The sequence below is a fragment of the Lycium barbarum genome, chromosome 8 (genome assembly GCF_019175385.1).
Source record: "Lycium barbarum isolate Lr01 chromosome 8, ASM1917538v2, whole genome shotgun sequence".
Taxonomy (NCBI): domain Eukaryota; kingdom Viridiplantae; phylum Streptophyta; class Magnoliopsida; order Solanales; family Solanaceae; genus Lycium; species Lycium barbarum.
The window spans coordinates 126,822,352-126,838,486 of record NC_083344.1 but is presented as its reverse complement, the minus strand read 5'-3'; the positions used below and the strand labels follow the sequence as shown (position 1 = coordinate 126,838,486).

At 35.7% G+C, this 16,135-nt stretch overlaps 1 long non-coding RNA gene across 1 annotated transcript; it reads left to right on the top strand.

The window, feature by feature from the left end:
- Positions 1-7,480: 7,480 nt before the first annotated feature.
- LOC132607233 (uncharacterized) lies at positions 7,481-15,728 on the top strand. Its single transcript, XR_009570225.1, has 3 exons — positions 7,481-8,753; positions 8,835-8,909; positions 9,742-15,728. It is a non-coding gene; the product is annotated as an uncharacterized LOC132607233 (long non-coding RNA).
- The last annotated feature ends 407 nt before the right edge of the window (positions 15,729-16,135 follow it).

The following is a 16,135-nucleotide window of genomic DNA, read 5'->3' as shown; positions in this document are numbered from 1 at the left end:
CATTGATGAAGTTGGAAGATAGAAATATGTCATGAACATATATGCTAAAGATTGGAAGTTGTGGGTAAAATATGACTTTGGTAGTAAGCTTGTATATTGTGTATACCTTATGTATATTTGGTGAAAACAATAGGATGTGCCTCCGAATTATGTTGTAATGATCTTGATGAGTGACGAATATGAAAATGGTAAGATGGGTTTGGAAGTGTAAGGTCGGAATGAAAGATGTTATGTTATGCCATATTATGTGTTTTGTAATGCTTGTTGTTGTTATTGATGTTGTTGTTGGGTTGCTGTGTTGATATATTAAGCCGAGCTAAGTCTCGGGGATGTCACATATATAGGGGAAATGCTGCCGAAATTTCGGTAGGCAATTATGTGATTGAGTATGGAATCTTAAAGGCTTGAATTGAGAATTGGTAAGCTTGACCATTTGTAGATTCTGGACGAAATTGGAAGTGAAGCTAAGCGAGTATAAGGCGCAATTGAGGTATGTAAAGCCTACCCCTTCATTCTTAGGCATGTTCTGAACATAATAGGCTCGGCCGCGAGCCTTAAATACGACTCCGTTCCTCGGAATTCGAGATGGAAATCCGCTCCAATTCCTTCAGTAAGATTGAATCCATTTTCTTATAACTTGTCTTCAAAGTGAGCCTTAAGTATGCAACCTTCCTAAACGGAGTCCGAATACTTCCAAATCATTATGGACGACCTCATAAGGTCTACTATCTGTAATTTACGTACGCCTCCTCGGGTTGGTCCGAGGTGGGCCCACAAGGCCCCGACACTTTTTGTATGACCTAAATTGCCCTATTTCTGTCCGTTTCTCACAGGCAACATCTGGACTATTATTCTGATCATGCTATGACTATTTTTTATATAAATTTTACAAAATGGCTTTGACATCTGAAAATCTGATTCTGGTAATAATCCGTCGTGCCTTCCCAAGCAGGATATAGGCGCATATTATGAACGCTATCCGAATACTCTGATTTGACTCGCCATTTGGCCTACTTCAGTTTGATTGAGTCGGTATAACGATCTGTATGTATGTGGTTTCTCATTAATCTGTTTGTGGATGTCTTAAAGCTTCCTTTCACCGGATCCTGGGCCGGTTTATATCGTGCGGATGGGCCGCCGAGTCCCTTGTCGGGGGCCGGGTCCCATGTATGAATTCCGAAGTATGATGTGTCCGGTTCCGGGGTACTGTGGTATGTGTCCGTCCCCAGCTACCGTGAATATGTTACGAAGTATGATGTGTCCGGTTTCCCGGCGTGTGATCTTTCCCCGGGGTTACCGTGGTTATGATGTGATGTGTTATGTGACGGAGATGTTCGAAAATATGAAATCTTCTGAAATATGATATGTTGTGGCGCCAAAGACAGGAGTGGCGACCACGTTCCTATGCCCTGTTCTGATTCTGTCTGTCCGTATGGATTGTGATTCTGCCCGTCCGTCTGGACCATGATCCTGTCCGTCCGTTTGATTTATGGTTATGTCCGTTATATTTATGTGCTTCCGATTCAGACTATGATTATGTTTGTTATGTTTCTGCTTTACATACTCGGTACATTTTTCGTACTGACCCCCGGTTCTTCGGGGGCTGCGTTACATGCCCGCAGGTACAGACGCACCTGAAGATACGCTGCCAGTCTAGGGCTCAGATTCTGCTATTTTGAAGAGCTCCTTTGTTCCGGAGCGTGTACTTTTGGTATATATATCTTCTGTCTTCTGTATATTCTGTATGTATGGCAACTCCGGGTACGGCGGGGCCCTGTCCCGTCATATGACTTTGTATGTCTGTTAGAGGCCTGTAGATATGTTTGTGGGTTAGGGTCTTTCTGTACGGATGTGTGTATATGTTGTGTTTGGGGCGACCCCATTCGCCGCGGCGGCCGGTCCGCATATGTTTATATATTGCTTTGTTGGCCGGTGTGGCCTTTGTTGGTATTTTCTGTGCGCAGGGTTATTTTGGATAGTATGTAAAACAAAGGAAACTCTGCCAAAATGTTTCTGGAAATTATCTAAATTTAAAATATAGCCTTGACGGCTTCTGCTTTATACTTGAATGCGTTTGATAACAGTTGAGATAGCGTTGGATAGATGTGTTTGGGTGCCCAGATCGGGTACTAGTCACGGCCTACGGGGTTGGGTCGTGACATTTATGCTTCGCTTAGTTAATGGTTTGATCAGGTGATTCACTTGTAGGATAGCTCAAACCCATTTTTATCTCTCTTCCTGTACTTGCATGTGTCTGTTTTCTCTGAAAGTGTCTGTCTCAAACACATTGTATGAAACTGGGAATATGTCATCCTCTCAGAAAGCTATCTGAATCTTATTAAACAGGGCATTTAGTTAGTTCCCCTGTTTGTATGCACTTAACTGATTGCACTAAATACTTATGATCTTAACGTCAAGCGCTTGTCACAATGACACCCCCTTTGCCTCAACTCGTTTGCTGCTAGTGACTGCAACCATGTAATGAATAGGAAGCATCATCACTGATTAATTGAAACTTGGAAGATCCATTTGATTGAACCTATTAAAATTTACTTACCAAGTAAACTGTATGCGTGATAAGTACATTAGAGCATAGGCAGTAAGGTCTGTGTGACATATTGAAGATGTTTGAGGCCTTTCTTAAAATCATATGGTTCAGATATACACTTAATTACTGTCTTGGGTTACTTGTCTTAGTATCCTAATTCTGGGTTTCTCTCTTGAAGTGAATATATACTGATATACATAGAATATATGATTCATGAAGGCACTCGCATTCTATAAACCTCTGTTCGTGTTGTTGTTGTGCATAATATTTTCCTTAGTGCATTGTGCTTGCTTGACTGCTTTGCTGTTCCATCTCCTCATGCCTACTGTATTTTGAGATTGAATCTGGTATATTCTAAAGGACTGGTGGTTGCTGTTGTGTGGATAAACAATCGATGGCTACTTTGTCCTTGAGAAAAAAGGGATACTAGGATTGTTGTAGTTATGAGTCAATTTACTACAGTATTCTTGGACTGCCACTTTTTTGTTATACCTGCCATAGCGGTCACTGCTTATGGCTACTTAACAGTGTTCTTAGTTACTTCATTTTGCTGCTATCTAGCAGTTGCTTCGGGATTAAATTCACTACGTTCTTTCAAACTGAATATATTCTTTCATAATATGATCCTTGTTTGCTGTTCTTTTCCTGTCATTTGGTTTAAGAGATTTCGAAATACAAGCATGAACCGACTTAATTTATTTCACAACTTTGCTTTTCAATTCTGTCCAAGTTTAGCATAAAAGTCTTAGTTCTGTTTGTTTTTGAATTAGATACTTGGTCCTTTTTGTATTTGAAACATGATTTAGATGAGAATTGCTGGTTCTATTTCCCCTTCACTAGAATTAGGTTGAACTATTTTATTTCGATAATTAAGAGTCGACTCGTCATTTTTACCTATTTGCGGGTTTTGAAGCAAGTTATTACATTTTCAAAGAATAGAACATCTGGTCTGACCCTTCCTTTATTAAGATTCTTTGAATTATATACTAATTCTTTTCTTTTGTTTCATGCATGAACATCGTATACGAGTCCGAGGGACTCGTTCCTCTGCCGCGTTCGATGTCGGGTTAAAACCCAACGAGATAATCTTCTCGAGTCATCCCTCATTCAATCCATCCGCAGCAAATAAGAATTCTGGGCCGAGGCCTATATGGCAAAAACAGAGCTGCAGTCCATTTGAGGCTGTATTAAAAGTTTCTGGGCCAAAGCCCAGAGGCAGAAAAGATTGCAGCAGTGGCCTAGATGGGCCAGACCCATTTGACAGCAGCCCTTTTTAAAAAAAATGGGCTGAGCCCATTTCAAATTATCTCCTCCTTTATATATTTTTGTGCATTTAATGTGTATTGTATGACTAACATTTTTGTTTGTTAATTTAGATAACCATTAGTGACATTAAGGGTTTTAGTTTAGTAATGGGTAGTTAATGCCACAAAATGACATTCATTTCTATTTATGTTCTAAACTACTTATATAATATCTATAACATTTATTTGGAGTAATTGATTTTCAAATAGCATGGAATTATTTTTTTTCTTACCATCTTAGGATTTTCAAAACATCACAAATTATGCACTAATGTTAGCTTATTTTTGAGAAATGAAAAAAAGCAAGATAATTCAACGGATAACTCTTTCACTTTAATTCCTTCCAACACTTGAAATACATATTTGTTCAAAATAACCTTCGCACAATATACGTTGAACTAATAGTCTTTCTATAAAACTTTATTAAATAACTCTTTTAAATTTGTTAGTCATTTTCTCCAAAACATATAAACATTACACATCCTGTTTCTTTTAGAACTAAACTCTTTATGCAACTATTATTTTCTACAAGTTTTACGTTAAATAACTTTAGGAATACTTATAAGATATTTTCTTAAATATTTAACATCACATTTACACTTAGCCTAATTAAATTTTAAGTCCGGTCGGTTAACCATTGTTAATGGGTCTTAAAGGATGCCTAATACCTTCCCTTTAGACTAATTGAACCCTTACTTAGAATCTTAAGTTTCGCAGACCTTAAACAGAGTTAACTTTAAACATAATTTTAATAAACTTTAGGTGTCCTAATTCACCATAAATAATTAGGTGGCGACTCCTTAAAACAAATAAACAAAAAATAGGAATCACCAATATGTTGTACTCCTAAATCAACCCGGTTAAAATGGGGTATGACAGTAGTAATGATCAAAAGAATTTGAATTCCTTCTTGGCATACAATTCATGCTTTTAAGTTTTAACCCCAAATAGAACTGTATTTGGATTTAGATGTTTTCAACAACAAAATAAAGAAAATAACATTATTTTAATTGGTATAATAATTTGGTATCCGGAACGTACTAACCCATCTTATTTAGATTTGCACCGAATAGGATTCATTCATTGAAGAAGCGCTTCGTTTATCATGAATTTTTCCATTTCAAGGTTCGAAGTTAGACTTCGAATTAAGGGCAAAAAGTTATATATATATATCTCACGGCATTCCTGAGTGATGCATAAACTTATTATCAGTAGTGATCATGTAGAAATGCTAAGCATCCACCAACCAATTATAATAGTGGGGGCCAATTGTAAAGATCTATGCCAAGTGTAAAAACCAAAAAAGAACCACCTCAATTATCTAAAAGCCCTAGTCATCCCCCACCCAACCATTCCATGGGCACTTTATAAACAGTTGCAATGTATTTTATTGCCAGAAGGTATTCGGAGGAAATGAGATCAGCTTTTTTTAATCTCTTATGTGTTAGTTTTTAGAATCTCTTTTGTGTCTAGTTAAAGATAAAAAGATGGTATAGCCATTCAACCATAACTCTCGATAATAAGAGCTTGTTTGGAAAGCCACCTGGTAATTGGAATTGGTGTAATTAATAGGATAGTAATTACACAGCCTAATAATTACACAGTAGTGTAATTACAACGATCAATTTGTTTGTCATAACATAATTACAGTGTAATTACAAGCGTGCTGTTTGGTTGCACAACTGTAATTACACAATTAGTTTAATTTAAAAAAAAATATAAAAATTTAAATTTAATATTTAAAAAATATTTATCTTTATAAATGATATTAAATTATTTATTTAATAATTCATTGTTTCTTGAAAATATATTAATTAATAATCATATATTTGTAACTAATATTGTAAAAAATAATTGATATATATTTTTCAAATTAATAAAATTTAATTTAATTAATTATAAAACTTAAAAGAAGACTTTTTTGGTGAGAACGTCATGGATTGGATGTTTGACAAAAAAAAAATATTTATAAATATAATACCTTAACATTATTCAAATGTTTGGCACAAAAAATCCATCAAATGTAAGTGAAAAATAAACAAGATGCAATGTGAAAGCAAATAACTTAAAATTGAAAATATAACCTAAATTCAAAATCAAAAAGAAAAAGTTTAACATAATACTCTTATGACAAATTTCAACATTACATAAGTAAGTTCCAATATAACTTAAGTAAATAATTCAAAAGGAAGGGAAATATAAGCCTATAACCTCATTCACAACGAAATTCTACTTTAATAACGTCACTTGTTATATGCCAAGTTTGTTAATGACTCATTCTTTCTAATATTAAGAGGTGTAGTTTAAAAAATTAGAATAATAACACGGTTATGCCAAATGAATAAAATATAAAATAAAAAATACTGGCAATTACATGGAACCACAAGAAGCAAATGTTGGGAATGAGAAGAAAGGAAATGAAAAATAAATAATATAAAAAGAAAAATATATTTTAAAATAATAATTAAAAAGTAAAAATAAATAAAAAATAAAAAATAAATAAAAATCAAAAGAAACTAAAATAATAGAAATAAAAAAGAAATTAAAATAAACAAACTAAAAAGTAACTGCGTAATTACAGGGTGTAATTACACCCAATTCTCAACCCCCACTTGAGAATTGGAGAGTGTAATTACACCCTCTTAATTACACTGAATTCCCACCTAACTGTGAAATTACTTGGTCAAACAAACAGTCCAAACTGTGTAATTACACCCAATTCCAATTACCTGAGTGGCTTTCCAAAAAGGCCCTAATGCAAATAGTTACTGGATATACAAGATTATGGTTCCTATCCTCTTTCCATGCACCCACTAATAGCAGTAAAATTTACCACTTTCTTGGGCTCCTTTTCTTGCCCTTAACTTTTAAAATAAAATAAAAATTAAGAATATCAAACAATCTTCATCATAATTCATAAAGGTAAGAATACTAAAAGCATATGACATATCTATGCATTAGTGACGGAGATTCTCTTATTGCATCATCCAATACTGTTTCGTAAAAATTTCCTTGCTTAATGTGTAAGTAACATTGTTTTAGAAAATAGTATTGCAATGTAAGAGCTTAATATAGCGTGAATATAAATCTAACTAATGCGGATAGAGATTAATATGATGAAAGAAAGAGTAGCATTAAATTAAAACTCGAAAAATAAATGAGATTACCATAATCAAATTGTCCTTTTGAATTAGTAATATTTTTTTAAAGGGCATGCAGTAGACAAAACATAATACTAACTAAAATGGTCCGGAGGGAGTGCAAACTCCACTCTTACAACTACAAATGGGGTTTATATAAGTACTAACAAATAATTCTAAACTCTACGAACTTAATCATCTCAAAAAACAAAAAAGTATTGCCCTAGATAACATGAAAACTATACACCTAAACACATAGATATTCTAAAAGATATATGAATAATGTGATTAATTAATGACACTAACTGGGGCCCAAAAGGACAAAGATTAATTAGGAAAAGAACCAGACGTTTTTGGTGGGACAATGTGGGGTTTAAGAATAACTAAGTTTTCTTATGAAGTCTTTAGGCTATATGTCATAGGACACTTCTATCTATTTGTCCATCTCTCTCTCTCTCTCTCTTTCTGTATCCTAGCAAGTAAGGTTCCTCTTAATTCTCATACAATTACTACTGTGTATGTGTATGTCACTCTTCTCTTCTTCTTGCTGGTCTCTCTCTCTTTTTTTTTTTTTTTTCTCCAAAAAATACTGTTAAATCTATATATAGCTGATTTATTCCTCTCTTTTTTCTAGCTTTCTGCAATTTCTGGTTCATGATGTACAGTAAAGCTCTTGTTTGTTTTCAAGTATATATCTTTTATATCTACTAATTTTGTCTGATCCATATCTGATTAATGGTCTTAGTTATGTTCATGCTCTTAGAATTTTTATGTGGTGACTCATAATTTTATTTTAATTTCTTAATATGTTCTTTTTTCTAAGTATCTTGCTTTTTCTTACAATAATTATCTTGTTATCTTGGATATCTTAACTGGTATTTCTTTTGTTCTTTTTCTCTAAGAATTCATTCTCTAGTTTCTTTTCTCTGTAAATTGTGATTCCCTTTTCTCCTTTAGTTTCTTTAATTTTTTGAACACTAAGATTTAAAAGTGTAGGGGAAAACTTAATTAATAGTGGCGAAGATAGAAATTTAGTTAAGGATATTCAAGATTTAATATATATCTACTAATAATTTTTGACATATATACGTAGTACAATTTTTTAGTAAGAGGGTATTCAACTGACCATCATTCATTTTATGTGGCTCCGCCAACCACCACAGAAGAGTAGATTTAACTTATATACATTATATTTGTAACACCTCGTACCTTTAACCTAAGTTTTGACCATGATCCTAGACTTAGAAAACCAGATAAAGAATGTGGCAATTGGAATTTCCTCTTCAGTTGTAAGATGGTGGTTTACGCCCATGAACAGTGACCGTATTTCAGTATACGACTCGTATTTCAAGTCGTAAACTGGTACCAAAGATTTCTGAGCATTCTGGAATTTGACATTTGGAGGCTACATTGTTAAAACGGACCGTATTTCAAAATACGGCCCGTATTTCAAAATATATTTGAAATTTGGGAAAACTTCCTTAATGAAAGTTGTAGAGATTTGAAATACCTTTCCAACGGTATATTATGAGGGTCAAACGGACATCTGCGCAAAGAGTTATGGCCATTTCACTGAAGAGACGCAGTGCAGTCCATACGGAATACGGACTATATTTCAAAATACGGCCAGTATTTAACTGGGCGTAAAATTAAATTTTCCAGAACAGAATATATTCGTCCATATCAGTTCAAATCATTATTTTTCATTCCTTCAAGCCCTAGAACAACCTCCTACCCTCTCCCATCATCAAGAACACCAAGGTAAGCCTACTCTAATTATTTCAAGTCAATTCTAATACATACCCTTGTAATCTAAACAAGAAATCATCATTCCTAAACTAGGGTTTTCAAGAACTCAAGATTTTGGAAATCTTCTTCAAAGTTAAAATATTTAATTCAAGTTTGGAGCATTACCAGGTATGTAGAGTTACTATCTACGTGTGGGAACATCATTGTTCTTCCCCACGCCTCATAATCCATAAATTATGATTCTTTACGAAAAATAGGGTTTCTATGTCATGCTCATGATAACCCTAGGTCCATGTCCATGATTATATTATGTATGAATTGTTATAATTCCATCATTGAGTTCTTAATATTTCTTTATGATTATTAAGAATCTGTCCGTAATCTATGAAAAACCCATATATCTCATTCCATGGGTTCACGCATGCTAGTTTATGATACATTATGTTATTTTCAAGAAAATACTATACATGTTTTATAAGTTCATGCAAGCAAGCTATAATTCATGATATCCATGTACAAGCAAGTTATATTCATGAAAACCATGGCAGCAAGTGCCACTTATTTTACATGTTCATGTTTTGGGAGTTGCTTTAATTACCGAGGAAGGCTTCAGATAGCCTGAAACTACGTAGCCACCGTAGGATGAGGATCGCTCCACCCATGTCTCTCGCTCCACCCATGTCTCGGACGATCTCTCATAATGACTGGATCCTTTCATAATATTATTAAACCTCATGTCCCTGGCAAGGTATGAGTGTTCTGCTGGTAGGACGCAAGTACCAGACCATGTTATCGGTTATATTTATCGCTCTCCCTAATCACGATACTTTACGCATGATATATATGTATATGTACTCATGTTCATGATCATGTTTTTAGTTTCAGTTCTTATCATGTTATTCCATGTCCCATGTTATTTCTTCAGTTGCTTTACATACCAATATATTCAATGTGCTGACGTCCCCTTTTATTTCCTGGGGGCCTGCATTTCACGATGCAGGTACTAATTTACAGGACGACGCATCTGCTCAGTAGGATAGCATTCGTATCAGCTTATTGGTGAGCCCCATCTCATTCGGGGTTTACTCAACTCTTTATTTAATGATTAGCTATGCATCTAAGGTATGCTGGGGGCCTTGTCCCAACGAGTATGTTTTCCATGTTCAGACTTATGTTAGAGGTTTCATAAACTAGACAAGTCAGTTATGTTATGTCAGACTTTCGGAGTCGTATAGCCATTTTGGCTCATTCATGTTATTTCAGCACTCATGTTTAAACAAGTATTATGACTTATTGCGTTTTATAAAGGCTCATCATGCATTCACGTTATATTTCACTCATGTTATGCCTCATGATAATTTAACAAGTCATGTGGTTCGCTCGGTCACGTGCAGTAAGGCACCGAGTGCCGTGTTTCGCCCAGTCCATGGTTCGGGGCGTGACAAAGCTTGGTATCAGAGCCCTAGGTTCAAGTGTCTTAGGGAGTCTATGAAACCGTGTCCAGTGGGGTCACTTTTATATGTGTGTGGCGCCCACACATATAAACAGTTGACCACCAAGGCATTTAAGATTGTCTCACTTCTTTCAACTCTAGATCGTGCAATAGAGCTATGTTCTCAGAAATCACTAGGACTCGTGTGTTGTTTCCCATTTTACCGAATACACCACGTCTCAATGGATGAGAAAGATATAAATCTAATCATTATCGATGTGTTTCTTTCGGATGGAGTCATCAGGAATTATTCTAATTTGTGCCATGAAGCTTAGAGAGCAGTAAGTAACATTCTTTTTCCATCGAATTCTGAACGTATCAAATGTGTAAGCGGCAAGAAGGAAATTCGAGACCCAAGACTTGCCAAATAGTGCATGGTGTGTTTATCAGGTGTTAGTACCATTTGAAAGACAAATTTCGATATGGTAGCACACGTAGGTTATATACCCTATAGGGTAAGTTTATTTGGACTCTTTGACCATGAAGCTATAGTTTAAGGGTGATGGCTCATATTTAAGACCCCACGAGGTAGCTTGTTACGAAGTTAACCGCAGCAGACATAAATTGTCCACGGTAGTTTTGAGCAGGGGAATAGCCTAAGAGCCAACCACTTGTAATACTAGAAAGTCTCGACTTTTTGAAGGATATATATAGTTTTTCCATATGATCTATGCACATTACTAGGAAGGGACTGATGCGATAAGAAACCATGAGCAGACAATATTGAATTTTTTTTAGTATTAGTTTCAAATTATTTCAGCTTATTCAGATTAGACCTAGAGAGTATGACGTTAGTAAGTTCCTACAAGAAGCAGATATTACTATGAGATAAAAGATATGACAATTCCCTCTAAGGTTATGTGATTAAGTATTTATCCCTGATGTGTATAGTATGATATAATTTTGAAAGTGTATAGGGAGTTTGGGGTTAGTTTTTCCAATTCCTTGTTTGAAACAGATGAAATTTCCCTAAGTGCGATCCATGTCTATAGTTCAGAAAGATAGTATACAACCCCATAATAGAGTCAGATAAGGAAGAAAAGTTAAAAATAACCTTATGCTTCACTTTAGTACTCAGAGAAGAATTAGAGAATATGATGCTTGCAAGTGGTTAACAGAAGCATAGTGAGTGAGTTTGAATAGATACAGTGAATTAGAAATTTTCAGCAGAGTTAGTAGAAGTACGATTTGAGTTACTTAGTCAAGTTAGCACTACTAAGTGGATAACTATATGAATACACCGAAGGCGTATTAGAACCCAAAGGGTTTAAGTTAAATTTGAGGTATAGAAATTGGTGAAAGAAGAAAACCATCTAAGCAATAAGAGAGCAAGCTACAGAAGAAGAGCCTTTAAGGGTTATCAGAAAAGAGTTTTCCTCAAGACTGACAAAGCTAGTATGCCTGTTATGTACATTAGAAACCCGTTCATTTAAGAAATCCAGTTTTCCCAGTAAGTAAGGCTTGCTTGAAGTAAGCCGAAGAAATGAGTCATCATTATGTTAGAGGAAATTAGCAGAACCACTAGATGACCACTTATCGCTAACTCAAGGGATCCACAGGCTTTAAACGTCAACTTTTGAACTAAGGGGGAGATCGTGCGATAAGGTGTCGATATAAACTATGTGTTTTGTAAGTTGATAGGTGTTAAGGAGATTATGTTAGAGGGTCATAGTTTCATGTAGCCAAGATAAGGTGCGTAGAATGTGATTTTTGTCATGCTGTTGAGATCAGTACCAGGTAATTATGTTATAAGATAAAGTTCTAGATCGAATAGCGGGTTTTAAGGGTATAACGGTTCCAATTCCAAAGTAATTCATGTACTATGTGGTACTAATGCCCAGACGTACTCTACTCATGCCTTTCATACCCATATCATGCCCATGTTAGAGCTTTACACTCCATATTTAAGATACAAGAATTAAGACTTCATACGATGGTAAGCTATGCAAGGGAATGTCCTTTCATGTTTCGCACATCAGGTGTGCTCATGTCAAAAAAAAAAATCGCATTCAGGTCTCACATATCTATCATGCTTTTATACTCATGTTCATGTTCTAGCATCTAAGTGCTTTTCAAATCTGATGATGATCTTGACTCCTATGATTATGTTCTCTATGTTACCACATACTCGTGTCCCAATCCATTTCATTATGCATCCCACTTATAGCGGTATCGTAACAATGATGTTGTTAGATAATAATGAAGGTGAACCAAGATGGATGTCCTACCCATGATTCTATGTAATTCGTGCTTATGTTTCTTTGGCTAATGTTTCAAACCATCTCAAAGGATGCCCTTATCTTTTCCGAAGTACCGATGCCATTTTTATGTTCAAAGTGACTTTCTACCTATGTCTTAGATGCTCGAGGAACGAATTATTCATGCCTATAATCTATTTTTTCATGAGCCTTATTTATAACAAGGGCAATTACTCACGGTGATAAGAGTAAGCTATGTTGAATCATGTCCCGTCATTTCAGTATATCTAAGTTCTAAGGGTAATACTTTATCCATGCCTTACGTCTATGAGTACCCAAGAGTGAGCCTACAATTGTACTCCACGCAAATCACACGTATGTCTTATTAATAGCTCAATACTCATGAAATTAGGTCCACACGCCACGATATGCATCGATGATGTACTCATGTAAATGTCAGGTTGCTCATGGTCCCATGCCCCATGTCATGCTATTCACGTTTCATGACATATGAATCGCGTTCCCATGTACGCATGTTTCATGTTACGTCCTCCATGTACAATGCACCATGTCATGTCTGTTCTCTAAAGCAAAGTATCTCATGTGAATAGTACTAATAATTTCTTTTCTCTCAATCCTCTATAATTCGCTCACGAGAATGAGCAAGATGAGCTAAGGTATTCATAATCATGATTAACAGCTAACAAGATAATCAGAAGTAAGGTGCATTCCTATATTCAAATAGATATCTTTTCATGTACCCTGTGGTACTTATCTCAGGAGTATTCTACTCAGATTCGACGTATTCATGTCATGCCTATGCTAGAGATTTATGAATACCTATGTTAGGATCATATTCTTGTTATACCACTCAAGTTTATCGCATTCACATCGAGTTGCGTTTACATTTAAAGCCTAAGTCATACTCCTATCTCATATTACCATGCCGACATACGAACGTCTATGATCAAGTCTCTAAGTATCCAAATCCTACCCGCGCTTAGTATTCAATCCTCATGTTGTAACAATTATGTTTTCGACATTCAGATCCCATGTTACGATATCCATGTGTACACGTATTTGTATCTCATGATAGTTTAGCACTCATGTATCCTTGTCATCCAGTCTTCATGCATTTATGTCCCACGTCATGTGTCTCACGCCCAGGTAATCATGTCATGTTCGTGCCTATTCCAGTACTCATGTCATTCGTGCATACGGGTTTTCTTCCAAACCCCATGTATAGTAATCATGTAATCATTCAGCCAATATCCATGTGTTCAAGCCAGCTCAGTATTTATGTTAGCTACATTCAAGATTCAGTAATCACGTTATGTCACATCATGCCTATTAAGATACCCTGTGAGTTCTGTGTTGGTACTTTAGTTAGCTGGCAGGCGTTTGAGAAATGTCGTGAGGGTCCGAATTATGAAGGAAATCCTACCATAAATTTTGTAGATTCCAGAGTTAGTAGCGATTCTTAACCACTAGTCATAAATCGAGAACAAATATTTCATGATTCTCATTCATGTAGGTGCTACTCAGTTTCATGTTCCCCATGTACATGTTTCCATGTAATCACGTATTCAGTTCTTATGATTCATGACCATGTTCCCACGTAACCATGTCAGACTCTTATGTTTTATGTCATGTTTCTTTCATGTTCATGTATTCAAGCAATGTCCAACCATATTCTTAACCATGACCCATCATTCGAGGACGAATGATCCCAAGGGGGAGATATTGTAACACCTCGTACCTTTAACCTAAGCTTTGACCATGATCCTAGACTTAGAAGACCAGATAAAGAATGTGGCAATTGGAATTTCCTCTTCAGTTGTAAGATGGTGGTTTACGCCCATGAACAGTGACCGTATTTCAGTATACGGCCCGTATTTCAAGTCGTAAACTGGTTCCAAAGATTTCTGAGCATTCTGGAATTTGACATTTGGAGGCTACATTGTTAAAACGGACCGTATTTCAAAATACGGCCCGTATTTCAAAATATATTTGAAATTTGGGAAAACTTCCTTGATGAAAGTTGTAGATATTTGAAATACCTTTCCAACGGTATATTATGAGGGTCAAACGGACATCTGCGCAAAGAGTTATGGCCATTTCACTGAAGAGACGCAGTGCAGTCCATACGGAATACGGACCGTATTTCAAAATACGGCCAGTATTTAACTGGGCGTAAAATTAAATTTTCCAGAACAGAATATATTCGTCCATATCAGTTCAAATCATTATTTTTCATTCCTTCAAGCCCTAGAACGACCTCCTACCCTCTCCCATCATCAAGAACACCAAGGTAAGCCTACTCTAATTATTTCAAGTCAATTCTAATACATACCCTTGTAATCTAAACAAGAAATCATCATTCCTAAACTAGGGTTTTCAAGAAAACCCATCTCGAGGTTCAAGAACTCAAGATTTTGGAAATTTTCTTCAAAGTTAAAGTATTTAATTCAAGTTTGGAGCATTACCAGGTATGTAGAGTTACTATCTACGTGTGGGAACATCATTATTCTTCCCCACGCCTCATAATCCATAAATTATTATTCTTTACGAAAACTAGGGTTTCTATGCCATGCTCATGATAACCCTAGGTCCATGTCCATGATTATATTATGTATGAATTGTTATAATTCCATCATTGAGTTCTTACTATTTCTTTATGATTATTAAGAATCTGTCTGTAATCTATGAAAAATCCATATATCCCATTCCATGGGTTCATGCATGCTAGTTTATGATATATTATGCTATTTTCAAGAAAATACTATACATGTTTTACAAGTTCATGCAAGCAAGCTATAATTCATGATATCCATGTACAAGCAAGTTATATTCATGAAAACCATGGGCAGCAAGTGCCACTTATTTTACATGTTCATGTTTTGGGAGTTGCTTTAATTACCGAGGAAGGCTTCAAATAGCCTGAAACTACGTAGCCACCGTAGGATGAGGATCGCTCCACCCATGTCCCGGATGATCTCTCATAATGACTGGATCCTTTCATAATATTATTAAACCTCATGTCCCTGGCAAGGTATGAGTGTTCTGCTGGTAGGACGCAAGTACCAGACCATGTTATCGGTTATATTTATTGCTCTCCCCACTCACGATACTTTACGCATGATATATATGTATATATACTCATGTTCATGATCATGTTTTCAATTTCTGTTCTTATCATGTTATTCCATGTCCCATGTTATTTCTTCAGTTGCTTTACATACCAGTACATTCAATGTGCTGACGTCCCCTTTTATTGCCCGGGGGTCTGCATTTCACGATGCAGGTACTGATTTACAGGACGACGCATCTGCTCAGTAGGATAGCATGCGTATCAGCTTATTGGTGAGCCCTATCTCATTCGGGGTTTAGCCAACTCTGTATTTAATGATTAGCTATGCATCTAAGGTATGTTGGGGGCCTTGTCCCAGCGAGTATGTTTTCCATGTTCAGACTTATGTTAGAGGTTTCATAGACTAGACAAGTCAGTTATGTTATGTCAGACTTTCGAAGTCATATAGCCATTTTGGCTCATTCATGTTATTTCCGCACTCATGTTTAAACAAGTATTTTGATTAAGTATTATGACTTATTGTGTTTTTCAAAGGCTCATCATGCATTCATGTTATATTCCGCTCATGTTATGCCTCATGATGATTCAACAAGCCATGTGGTTCGCTCGGTTA